Raw genomic sequence first — 12,903 nt, forward strand, 5'->3', positions numbered from 1 at the left:
AGGCCCGAAACGTCAGCCTTCCTGTTCCTCTGATGCTGCTTGGCCTGCTGTGTTCATCCAGCTCTACACCTTGTTATCTCTGTCTTCAGAACAGAAATGGTTCTGAAGTGCACTTGGCAGGTGGGGAAATTTCCATTCCATAAATTTATAGCCTAATGGGGACCATCATTGTTGCAAAAACCCACTTACTTCACTAATGTCCTTTTGGGAAAGGAATCTCATCCATCCCCAATGCCTATGCATGACTCCAGTCTCACAGCAATATGGTTGACTCAACTGCCCTCTGAAATGGCCCAAGCTGCTCAGGTCAAGAGGCAATTAGGAATGGACTCAGCAACCAATGCCTACATCCATGGATTAAAAAAACACTTCAATGCCTTTTATGCATCTGATCCTCATAGCCCTGTATGCCACTAGTAATCAGAAGTCTATCAATTCCTACCAATTCCTGTGCCTCTATAGTCCTCAATGATAGAGAACTGCAAACTTTCACAACTCCCTGAGTAAAATAATTTTCCCTCATCTCCAACCTCAGTGGAAACCCCCCTTAGTTTTAAACTGGAATTGGATGCACCAACCAGTGGAAACACCTGCATCTACCCTATCCATCCCTTTTTTATCGGTTTCAATGTGATTACCTCGCATTTGCAAACTCTGGAGAATACTTCATGCAACAGTTCCACCATCGCAGGAACAAGTTTAATGAAGTTATTCAAAGATGGCACTTACCTTCAACAAAAATCTCTTCTAGCCAATCTGTTCATCCTTCTATTTCTTTCTCCCTAAGCATACAAAATCAAGCATGTTAAACCTCTGTAAAACACTAGTTCAGCATCAAATGGAGCATTGCATCCAGTTTTGGGCACTTCATTTTAGGCAGGCAAGGAAGGCAAGAGAAAAGGAGTGGAAAGGATTCCCTAGAACCAGGGATGAGGAAACTCGGTTACATGGATATGTCGGAGGAGTGAGGATTAAACATACAAACTTGGGGCAAAGATAAGCTATTCAACCCCTAAATCTTGTTCCACCATTCAATAAGATCATGACTGATCTGTTTATTTTGAATTCCGTATTCTCAACTATCCCTGATAACCTTTGATTCTCAAGAATCTATTTACATATGCCTTACAAATATTCAACGATCCAACCCCGCTGTCTTCTGAGGTACAGAATTCTAAAGTCTCATCTCCCTCTGGGAGAAAAACATTTCCCTCATCTCTGTCCAAAAAGGGTCACCCCCTATTTTAAAACAGTGCTCCTAATTCTGCACTCACTCACAAAAGGTAAACATCCTTTCCACATTCACTTTTCAAGACCGTTCATGATCTTATATTTATCAAACAAATCACCCCTCACTCTGCTAAACTGTGGTGGAAAAATGTCCATTCTCTCCAACCTTTCCTCATAGGACAATCTGTGTATTTCATGTGTTAATTGAATAAACCTCCACTGAACTTTCTCCAAAAGAATTTACATCCTTCCTTAAATAAGGCAAACAAAACTACACACACTATTCAAGATTTGGTCCCCTTATCTAGGGCATGATACATTGGCATTGGAGGCAGTTCCAGAGAGGGTTCACTGGGTTGATCTGGGCATGGAGGGATTTTCTTATGAGGAGAAGTTGCTTGGATTAGCCTGTACTCTTTGGAAAGGTGACCTTTTGAAACATAAGATTCTTATGTGGTTTGACAGGGTAGAAGCGGAAAGATACTTGTGGGAAAGTCCAAGGTGGGACATAATCTTAGAGTAAGGGGTTGCGCATTTGAGACAGAGATGAGGAGGAATTCGAGGTAGTGAATCCATGGAATTCTTTACCGCAGAGGGCTGTCGAGGATGGGTCTTAACTATTTTAAAGGCTGTGACAGACAGATTTTAAGTCAGTAAGCGAATTGAGAGTTATGAAGAAAAGACAGGAAAGTGGCATTAAAGACTATCAGATCAGTCATGATCTCAGTGAATGGCAAACGAGACTCAATGGATCGAATGACCTACTTCTGCTCCTCTATCTCACGTTCTTATGTGGTCTTCACAATGCCCTGCATAACATTCTTACTTTTAGGTCCAATTTCTTTTACAATAAAGGATAGCATTCCATCAGCATTCTGAACTACTTGCAGTACCTGCACACTAATTTTATAAGGCACACACATGAGAACACTTAGAACCCTCTACACCTTAAACATTTTCTGTTCTCTCCTTTTTGATTCTTCCTATCAAATGAACAATTTCATATCATCCTACATTGATCAATTTGCAAGCTGTTTTCCACTCACTGAACCTATCTATTTTTATCTGCAACCTCATTGTTTCTTCTTCATAACATACAGAGGTGTCAAAAGCAGGAAGGCAGATAATTATCTGAATGGTGATAAATTGGGAAAGGGAGAGGTGCAATGAGACCTGGATTTCCTTGTACACTATTGGCCTTTATACTGAGAGGTTTCAAGCACAGGAGCAGGAATACTGCAGTTGTACAGGGCCTTGATGAAATCACACCTGGAGAACTGTATGCATTTTTGACCTCCTTATTTGAGGAAGCATGTTTTGGCTATGGAGGGAATGCAACAATATTCACCAGACTGATTCCTGGGATGGCGGGACCGACAAATGAAGAGAGACTGGCTCAGTTAGAACGCTATTTGCTGATGGTTAGAAGAATGAAAGTAGTTCTCATAGAAACCTGTATGTTTCTAACAGGAATAGATAAACACAGGAAGGATGTTACCAATGACCAAGGGATGCACAGCCAGGAATCACAGTCTAAGGATGTAGAGTAGGCCATTTAGAACGGAGATGAGGAAACTCCTTCACCCAGAGAGTGGTAAGCCTTTGGAATTCTCTACCACTGAAAGCGGTTGAGGTCAAAACATTAAATGTTTTCAAGAAAGAGTTAGAAATAGTTCTTAGGGATAAAGGGATCAAAGGATATGTGGAGAAAGTGGAAACAGTGTACTGAGTCGATGATCAACCATGATTGTGGTGAATAGCAGAGCAGGCTCAAAGGGCCAAATGGCCTACTCCTGCTCCTATTTTCTATATTTCTAGACTTCCCTACCTATGTTTGTGCCACCTGAAAATTTAGCTTCCAAGTTTTCACTCCCCTCATCTAAGACATTGATATAGATTGTAAAAAGCTGAAGCCTCAGCACAGTCCTCTGAGGGACACTACTCATCATATTCTGCTAATCAGAAAACGATGCATTTATGTATACTCTCTGTTTTCTGCCAGCCAGCCAATCTATCCAAACTAGTATGTAACTTGTTGCAGCACAACATCGTACTTTGCACAATAACTTTCATGTGGCTCCTTGTCAAATGCCTTCTTAAAATCCAAGTACAGTGTGCAATGGCTCCCCTTTATTCACAGCATATTGCTCCTTCAATGAACTCCTATTAATAAATTGATTAAACACGATTTACCTTTCACAAAACCATATGCACACTAATTCTTGCCTTGAGATTTTCTATGTGCCTAGCTATAATCTCCTTAATGATTGTAATAGCTTCCGCATAAGAGGTGCCAAACTAACCGGACAGTAGCTTCCTGTTTTCTGCTTCCCTTCCTTCTTGAATAAAAGAGTTATTTTACTTTTAAAATTCTGTTTAATTTTACTACTAAAAAGAGATTTAGAATAGAAGCATTAAAACACATGAAGTTTCCGGCAGAGCAGATAGATGGCAGAGTAGATAGAAAGAAACTGTTCCTGTTGGTAGAAGGATCGAAACCAGTAGACACCATTTTAAGGAACTTGGTGAAAGAAGTTCTGAGGAAGAGTCATACTGGACTTGAAATGTTGAGTTTGTTTCTGTCTCCACAGATTCTGCCAGAGCTGATGAGTTTCTCCAGCATTCTGTGTGTTTGGTAAAAGAAGTAATGGCAACATGAGGAAAAATCTTTTGATACAGCAAGTAGTTAGAATCTGGAATGCATGCTGCCCGACCAAAACAAATAATTTTTACCCAAGAATGATACATTCTGGTTTATTTTAAGGACATCCATGCATCAGGTATTTTTAATTTTTAAATGAAGAAGCAAAGCAGTATTTTGAATTTTAAAAGGTTGCATTGCACAATCACAGTCGTTGAACATTCCCATGGTGGACAATGGGGAACCTGTGGATGTGGTGTATCTGGATTTCCAGAAGGCATTTGACAAGGTGCCACACCAAAGGCTGCTACATAAGATAAAGTTGCACGGTATTACAGGTAATATATTGGCATGGATAGAGGATTGGTTGACCAGTAGAAAGCAAAGAGTAGGGGTAAATGGGTGTTTTTCTGGTTGGCGGTCAGTGGCTAGTGGTGTGCCTCAGGGATTAGTGTTGGGACCGCAATTGTTTACAATTTACATAGATGATTTGGAGTTGGGGACGAAGTGTGGTGTGTCAAAATTTGCGGATGACACTAAGGTGAGTGGTAGAGCAAAGTGTGCAGAAGACACTGAAAGTCTGCAGAGGGATATAGATAGTCTAAGTGAGTGAGCAAAGGTCTGGCAGATAGAGTACGATGTTGATAAGTGTGAGGTCATCCATTTTGGTAGGAATAACAGCAAAATGGACTATGTTTTAAATGGTAGAAAATTGCAGCACGCTGCTGTGCAGAGGGACTTGGGTGTCCTTGTGCATGAATCACTAAAAGTAGGATTGCAGGTGCAGCAAGTAATTAAAAAGGCAAATGGAATTTTGTCTGCCATTGCTCGAGGAATGGAGTTTAAAAACATGGAGGCTATGCTGCAGCTGTATAGGGTCCTGGTGAGGCCACACCTGGAGTACTGTGTGCAATTTTGGTCTCCTTACTTGAGAAGAGATATACTAGCACTGGAGGGGGTGCAGAGGAGATTCACTCGGTTGATTCCAGAGTTGAGAGGGTTGGATTATGAGGAGAGACTGAGTAGACTGGGATTATACTCATTGGAATTCAGAAGAATGAGGGGAGATCTTATAGAAACATATAAGATTATGAAGGGAATAGATAAGGTGGAGGCAGGGAGGTTGTTTCCGCTAGCAGGTGAAACTAGGACTAGAGGGCATTGCCTCAAAATAAAGGGAAGCAGATGTAGGACTGAGGTCAGGAGGAACTCCTTCACCCAAAGGGTTGTGAATCTGTGGAATTCCCTGCCCAATGAAGCGGTTGAAGCTACCTCGCTGAATGTTTTTAAGGCAAGGTTAGATAAATTTTTAAACAGTAAAGGAATTAAGGGTTATGGTGAATGGGCGGGTAAGTGGAGCTGAGTCTCAAAAAGATCAGCCATGATCTTATTAAATGGCGGGGCAGGCTCGAGGGGCCAGATGGCCTACTCCTGCTCCTGCTCCTAGTTCTTATGTTCTTATATTATTATGTCATAATGATGGAGAAAAGGATGTTGATGAAGTATCTGAAGATGACTGGCTGAGGATATCATTTTGAGAAAAACTGCAGCAGTGTTCTGACCTGAAATGGTTGACCTCCAGTGATCACAACCATCTTCTTTTACGCCAGATCTGATTCCACCTACTGGAGACCACTTTGCCAAACCTACCGAGATCAGTGATGTTTGGACATAGCCTGATCAGACTATAATTGGTTGAATTGGATTTGTGGTGATAGTTGTAGACAAGTCAAATTGTAAACAGATTTCTTCCCAAAATTACCATTACAACCTAAATTTGTTAGTCTTTCAACAATGATTTCTGTGTGATTCAAGCCAGTGATTATACACAACATATATCATTTAATATAATTTGATAGTCATATTCCAATGTTGTCAATCTTCAGATTACATTAAATAACAAGACAGGAAACTACAAACATGATTCTACATATCCAATATGTTCAGCCTTCATAAGCTGCCTTCTTGATTTTCTTCCTTTCTTTTAAACTCTAGTGAAACTACTCTGACTTTGTTTTCATTTTCTTTCTACTTTTGTCTTACATAGCCTCTAACTTCGAATGTTTCAGAAACCAAATTAACATATATATTAAATACATATACTGTAGCTTCAAGGGGCCCTTGGTCACAATCTCTGGATTTCTAGTCTAATTTGACTCTCTGTTTCCTTCATTGATTGTTTTTTAAGGATGTGTCAATGTAGCATTCACATGATAACATGTCTAAGATTAATTTGGCTAATGTTGCATGTTATAGGAGATAATCATTATGAATTTGGCCTTTTCTGCCATAGTTGTTCTTGAGGGCCACAGACTTCCAATAGATTGCTGCAGGCCTATGTGCAAAGTGCTGTAGCAGTTTGCTATTACCTTCGGCAGAATGATTGATCAGGAGATTTTCCAACTCTTTCTGTCTGGCATCAGGCATATTGGGAGACCTTACATGGTGACAATCAACCGGTTTAGCAAATTTGTGAATGCACTTTCTATGGCCAACAAGTCTTGGTGTGGAAGTCAAACCTGGATGTTCAGGCAGAGAGACAGGGATACTACCATAAGACTTCACAGAAAGTAGAGTGTAATATTATCAAAAAGTTCATAGACTTAAGATTCTATAGCTACTAATTGTCAACTTCCTTACACTTAACTGGACACACCTACATTTCACATACCTATTGTTGATTTGATATTAATGTTGTGGCTGTACTTTCACAACTTAGTTGACATAGCCACATCATTCCCTTTCTGAGATAACTTTAGATTATCCCAGGAAAATTAAGTATTTTGATTGAAGAAAACTAACATAAACATGGTTGAACAATTTAAAATGAATTAACTTAGTTTCTGTCTCCACAGAATTTGCCAAATCTGCTGAGTTTCTCCAGCATTTTCTCTTACTTCAGATCTCAAGCAATTTGCTTTTAGTACAACTCTTGAATTTACCAAACACCAGAGCAATTGCAGCAAGTTAGAGATCAATACATAAAGTGAATGTACTGAGACAACAAGGTGCAGAGCTGGATGAACACAGCAGGCCAAGCAGCATCACAGGAGCAGAAAGGCTGACGTTTCGGGCCTAGACCCTTCATCAGAAATGGGGGAGGGGAAGGGGGTTCTGAAATAAATAGGGAGAGAAGGGGAGATGGATAGAAGATGGATAGAGGAGAAGATAGGTGGAGAGGAAACAGACAGGTCGAGGAGGCGGGGATGGAGCCAGTAAAAGTGAGTGTAGGTGGGGAGTTAGGGAGGGGATAGGTCAGTCCAGGGAGGACGGACAGGTCAAGGGGGCGGGATGAGGTTAGTAGGTAGGAGATGGGGGTGCGGCTTGAGGTGGGAGGAAGGGATAGGTGGGAGGAAGAACAGGTTAGGGAGGCGGGGACGAGCTGGGCTGGTTTTGGGGTGCGGTAGGGGGAGGAGAGATTTTGAAGCTTGTGAAGTCCACATTGATACCATTGGGCTGCAGGGTACCCAAGCTAAATATGAGTTGCTGTTCCTGCAACCTTCGGGTGGCATCGTTGTGGCACTGCAGGAGGCCCAGGATGGACATGTCGTCTGCGGAATGGGAGGGGGAGTTGAAATGGTTCGCGACTGGGAGGTGCAGTTGTTTCTTGCGAACCGCGCGTAGGTGTTCTGCAAAGCGGTCCCCAAGCCTCCGCTTAGTTTCCCCGATGTAGAGGAGGCCACAACGGATACAGCGGATTCAGTATACCACATTGGCAGATGCTTGATGTGGAAAGTCTTCTTGGGGCCTGGGATGGGGTTGAGGGAGGATTGTACTAACTGTAGTGCAGAGAGTACAGTTTTAATCCTTACCTCAACCAAACAAAAATCTATTTGACACTTGATTTATTCCAGGTAGGACACTGGATTATAGAAAATGTATTTGAAATAAAAGAGAAATCTTTACTGGAATATCTGATTTCAGATTTAAAATAAAAATACATTTCCCCTACCACAAAGCCCCACAAACCATTTTTCGGATGGTTTCCTCTGAAAATGCTGACTCATGCTGGGCTACAGTTGAACCAGAATCATTGCTGAAACTGATACGTCTTTTATTCATTCATGGGATGTGGGCATTGTTGGCAAGGCCATTATTTATTGCCCAACCGTACTTGTCCTTGAGAAAGTAGTACTGAACTTCCTTCGTGAACCACTGCAGTCGCAGCCACGCATTCACAATGCTGCTGAGGATGTTGTTAAACTTGAAACACTTCAGAGAAGATTTACAAGGATGTTGCTGGGTTTGGAGGGTTTGAGCTATAGGAAGAGGCTGAATAGGCTGTGGCTATTTTCCCTGAACTGTCGGAGGCTGAGGGGTGACCTTATAGAGGTTTATAAAATCATGAGGGGTATGGATACAGTGAATAGCCAAGGTCATTTTTCCCAGGGTAGGGGAGTCCAAAATTAGAGGGCATAGGTTTAAAGTGAGAGGGGAAAGATTTACAAGGGACCTAAGGGGCAGCATTTTCTCACAGATGGTGATTTGTGAATGGAATGAGCTGCCAGAGGAGGTGGTGGAGGTGGTTACAATTACAACATTTAAAAGGCATCTGAATGGTAGAATGAGAATTAGAATTAGCTTTATTGTCACATGTACTCAAATGAGTCTAATGAGAAGTTGATTATTTGCAACTTATTGTGCTATCGTAGGTACAAAGGTACCTAGGTACAGCTTCTTTCGTTACAATATTAGTTACAGTGTAATACAATACAATATCCTTTTAATGTCACGTGTGCCCCATTGTAGGAGCACAGTGCAAAACCTTTACAATGTCTGCCTTCCTATGGCAACATCTTAGGTACATGTATTCTTGGATACAGCAGAGGGATAAAAGTAGTTGCTTAATTACATAGTTGAAAATAAGCTAAAAATAGGAATATATTAAGGGATTAAGATTACAGTGTTCTAAGGTAAGGATTGTCCCCTGACACTGGTCTCTGGCCAGGACTTGCAGCCTGCACGCTGCTCTGGGGGCTGCTTTGTATGTGCTGTCCCAGGGCTCACTGCGCACAGTGTTCTGGGGCTTATACAATTATTAGCATTATGTTTATCCTTTTTGGAACTACAGATGTAATTTTATGGAAGAACCATTAGATGGTGACCAGGAGCTACAAAGTGAACTGGCTTTTCTCCGAAACAGATGCAAAATACCACAGACACTGGAAATCTGAAACAAGAGCAGAATATCTTGAAAACACTATCACACATCGTTTGTGAAAAAAGGAAATTAATTCAGCTAAAATGTCAGGTTTTTGAGCTTTTGTCACAACTCCTGAATATAGAATTGGGTCTAACCTGATCAAAGAAGAGTAAGCCTCTTAGGAGAAATGTCTAATTTTATTTGAACATAGAACAGTACAGTACAGGCCCTTCGGCACATGATGTTGTGCCAACCTATTATCCTACCAAAATCAAACTATCCTACATTATATTATCATCCACCACGCCTATCCAAGAGTCACTTAAATATCTCTAGTATTAGGTAGTAGGATCACTGGGCCTGAAACGTTCACTCTGTTTCTCTCTCCATAGATGTTGCCAGACCCGCTGGGTTTCAAAAGCAATTCCTGATTTTGTTTCAGACTTCCAGCAAATGCAGCTTTTTTTTTTTTGCAGGTTTCCTTTGATGCTCTGGGTTTTCCTACCATACTTTCTTATCCGTTGGAGACAAGCAAATCACTTCTAGGCCACAACCAGTGGGAACACTTAGCTGGTCAGCAGGAAAGATATGACAGTGTCATCGTAAAGACCAGCAATCTGATTTCCCACTATTCTCACTTTCATTTCCAGTCAGGAGAGATAAATAGGTATCTTGCCTCCAAAAGACAGCTAAAACCAGGAAGTAAAAGAAAGTCACATGGAAAATTGTCCTGTATTTTCCCCCTCCCCAGCTTTATGAGACCTCACATTGGGCAGGAGGTTACACCAAAATATACGTTGAAGCAGTGGAAGCTACAAGGTCTTGCACAGACAAAAATTGAAATCGCTGGAAAAGCTCAGCAGGTCTGGCAGCATCTGTGGAGAGAAATCATGGTTAAGTTCTTGGAGAGAGAGAGAGCAAGTTCATATGTTTTGCACAGCTGAGAACAAAAAAAAAATCATGCTGTAAATTGTTTATTCTATACTATAATCATTTACGGCTCCTCTTTGTTGTACCATCTTGACAGACGCAACGATTTTAATTATATTTGCATTTACCCATCAACATTTAATTGCACATCGCTTTCACCTACCGCTTTTTGCCTCAAAGCACTTTTAAGTCTTGCCCAAAACAATTGTCTTTCATTTGGATCCTCAGGACAAGTGATCTAGGTCTGCATCTTCACCAGCTTTCACACTTTGTGATAGCTGGAGGATCTATAGTCTGAAATTCTCTCCAGAAATACCAGAATGAGGATGTCCTGATAATCAACAAAAAGCCTCACATTGGCCAGTTGAACCTCTAACTTGCACCATTATCCTTCAAATTATTTATATATATTGCAAAAACAACACAGGAGTCCCACAACTGATCCCTGCAGAACACCATTGGTCACAGATCTCCAGTCAGAAAAACACGTTTCCACTGCTACTCTCTGTATTCTATGACTAAGCCAGTTCGATATGCATCTTACCAGCTAACCTCAGATTCCATGTGATTTCATCTCTTGTATCAGTCCGCCACAATGGGCCTTGTCAAAGGCTTTGTTGAAGTCCATATAGACAGCATGGCGCCTCCCTGACCTCATCACTTTCTCAAAAAAGTCAATCATGTCAATCTTCCCTACAAAAAGCTGTGTTGACTATTGCTAATAAGTCCATATTTTTACAAATTCGAGTAAATCCTATCCCCAAGAAACTTCTCCAATAATTTCTCTGCCACTGAAGTAAAGCTCACCGGCCTGTAATTTCCCAGATTATCCCTGTTGCCCTTCTTAAACAAAGGAACAGCATTAGCTATTCTCCAGTCCTCTGGGATCTCTCCTATGACTAAAGAGATACAAAGATTTTGTACAAGGCCTCAGCAATTTCCTCACCTGCCTCCTTCAGCATTCTGTGATTGATCCCATCAGGTCCTGGGAACTTGTCTACCTTAACTCTTTTCAAAACACCCAACACCTATTCCATTTTTATATTGACATGGCTTAGAATATCAATGTACCCCTCCTGAGACTCACCATCTACCATGTCCGTCTCTTTTGTAAACATTGATGTAAAGTGTTCATTTAAGGACCTCACCCACTTCCTCCAGCTCCATGCATAAATTTTCATTGCCCTCGAGTGGACTACCTCTTTCCCCAGCTACCCTCTTGCACCTTATATATGTGTAAAATGTCTTGGGATTTTCCTTAATCCTGTTTGCCAAAGATATTTCATGGCCCCTTTTAGCCCTCCTAATTCTTAGCTGGAGTTCTTTCCTGCTATCTTTGTATTTTTTGAGGGCATTGTCTATCTTCAGTTTCTTAAATTTACATATGCCTCCCTTTTCCTTTTGACTAAGCTCTCAATTTCTCTTGTCATCCAAGGTTCCCAAAATCTTTCCATCCTTACTCTTCATTTTCACAGGGTCCTGTTGGTTCTGAACTCTAATCAACTAACATTTAAAAGATTCCTGCTTGCCGGATATGGATTTACCCTCGAACAGCTACCCCTAATCTACATCTACAATCTACATGCACAGTCCATGATGGCAGCAGAGTAGGACGCTACAGCCGGAGCTCATCCACTCCGCCTGTTCTTCTTTCCTTCTCTTTTCTTTCCTCTTGGTGTTTTCTTCCTTCTGCTCCCCCGGCTTCTGACAACTACTGCTGGCCTCCAAAGACTCCCAGCCTGGCCTGGCACAGTGGCCTCCTGGCCTGGCAACCTTATGGACTTCCATGGCAGCCTCCTGGCATGGCATGGCATGGAGGCCTCCCGGCATAGCAAGGCAGCCCCCCAGTGTGGCATCCTCTTGGCCCGGCTAGGTGGCCTAGAGCAATCTCCCTGCCTCATGAACCTCAAAGTGAAGCCTGGCACAGTCTGGAGCCAGGGCCTGGTGTGGACTGGAGGCTCGGTGCCAGCGTGGTATGGGTTGGAAGACCGCTATTCTGGACTCTTATTTCTGCAATGTTGGACATTTTATTTCCCTATTTTCTAAGATCTTGTAACTCTCATTTGGAAGCTGACTCATTGTTCATGGATGATGTAATCAAATACTGCATATCAACGATGAGGAGTAGGGAGTCCTTCGGTAAGTCCAGAAGTTATTCTTTTCGGTGGGTAGAGAAACATAGATATATTTCTGTGATGGTAGGCTTAGGGGTGGAACCATGAGCAATCTCATCGAGTTGGATAATGGAGGAGATGCGATAGTTGACTTGGTGAGCATTAAAGAGAGCTTGGGAACAACAGGAAACGATAGTGCCCAATAGTCACAGGAAATGCCTTTCGTACCTCTGGTTCAGGTAGTCTCACTGGTGAGAAAAAACAAAGTCAGACTGTGGTTTGAATGGTTGGGGATGTTATGGTGGAGGATGATGATTACATATGTGAGAATATCACAGAGATGTCAGAGATGATTGAATGGTCTGACCAAATAGAGTGTTTTGATATTAATGAGAAAAGGGAGACTGCTACCAGGTTACCATATAGTTTTCAATTAAAAACAACATTCATAATGGCCATTATTCAATATGCAGTTAGTAGTTAACTGTGAGATCTGGGTTTTTACTGTGGAGAAGAATATGTAAGTGGAGAACAGGGGAAATAAGTAGTGACATCTTGAAAAATGTCCAAATTACAGAGGAGGTAGTGCTGAATGTCTTAAAATGCAAAAAGGTGGATAAATCCCTGGGACCCGATGAGGTGTACCCTAGAACTCTGTGGGAAGCTAGGGAAGTGATTGCTGGGCACCTTGCTGAGGTATTTGTGTCATCGAGTGAGGTGCTGGAGGACTGGAGGTTGGTACTGCCAGTATTTAAGAAAGGTGTTAAGGAACAGCCAGGGATATATAGACCAGTGAGCCTAACATCGGCAGTGGGCAAGTTGTTGGAGGGAATCCTCACAGACAG

At 41.8% G+C, this 12,903-nt stretch overlaps 1 protein-coding gene across 1 annotated transcript in view; it reads right to left on the reverse strand.

Moving 5' to 3' along the window:
- The window catches only part of pgk1 (phosphoglycerate kinase 1), a 24,460-nt gene extending 24,250 nt beyond the window's left edge, over nucleotides 1-210 (reverse strand). The window contains exon 1 of the mRNA XM_048605200.1: nucleotides 190-210. The gene's annotated coding sequence lies outside the window, so the exon portion shown is untranslated. The remainder of the gene's footprint in view (nucleotides 1-189) is intronic.
- Between the last annotated feature and the right edge of the window lie 12,693 nt (nucleotides 211-12,903).

This window comes from Rhincodon typus, chromosome 14 (assembly GCF_021869965.1).
Source record: "Rhincodon typus isolate 14 chromosome 14, sRhiTyp1.1, whole genome shotgun sequence".
Taxonomy (NCBI): domain Eukaryota; kingdom Metazoa; phylum Chordata; class Chondrichthyes; order Orectolobiformes; family Rhincodontidae; genus Rhincodon; species Rhincodon typus.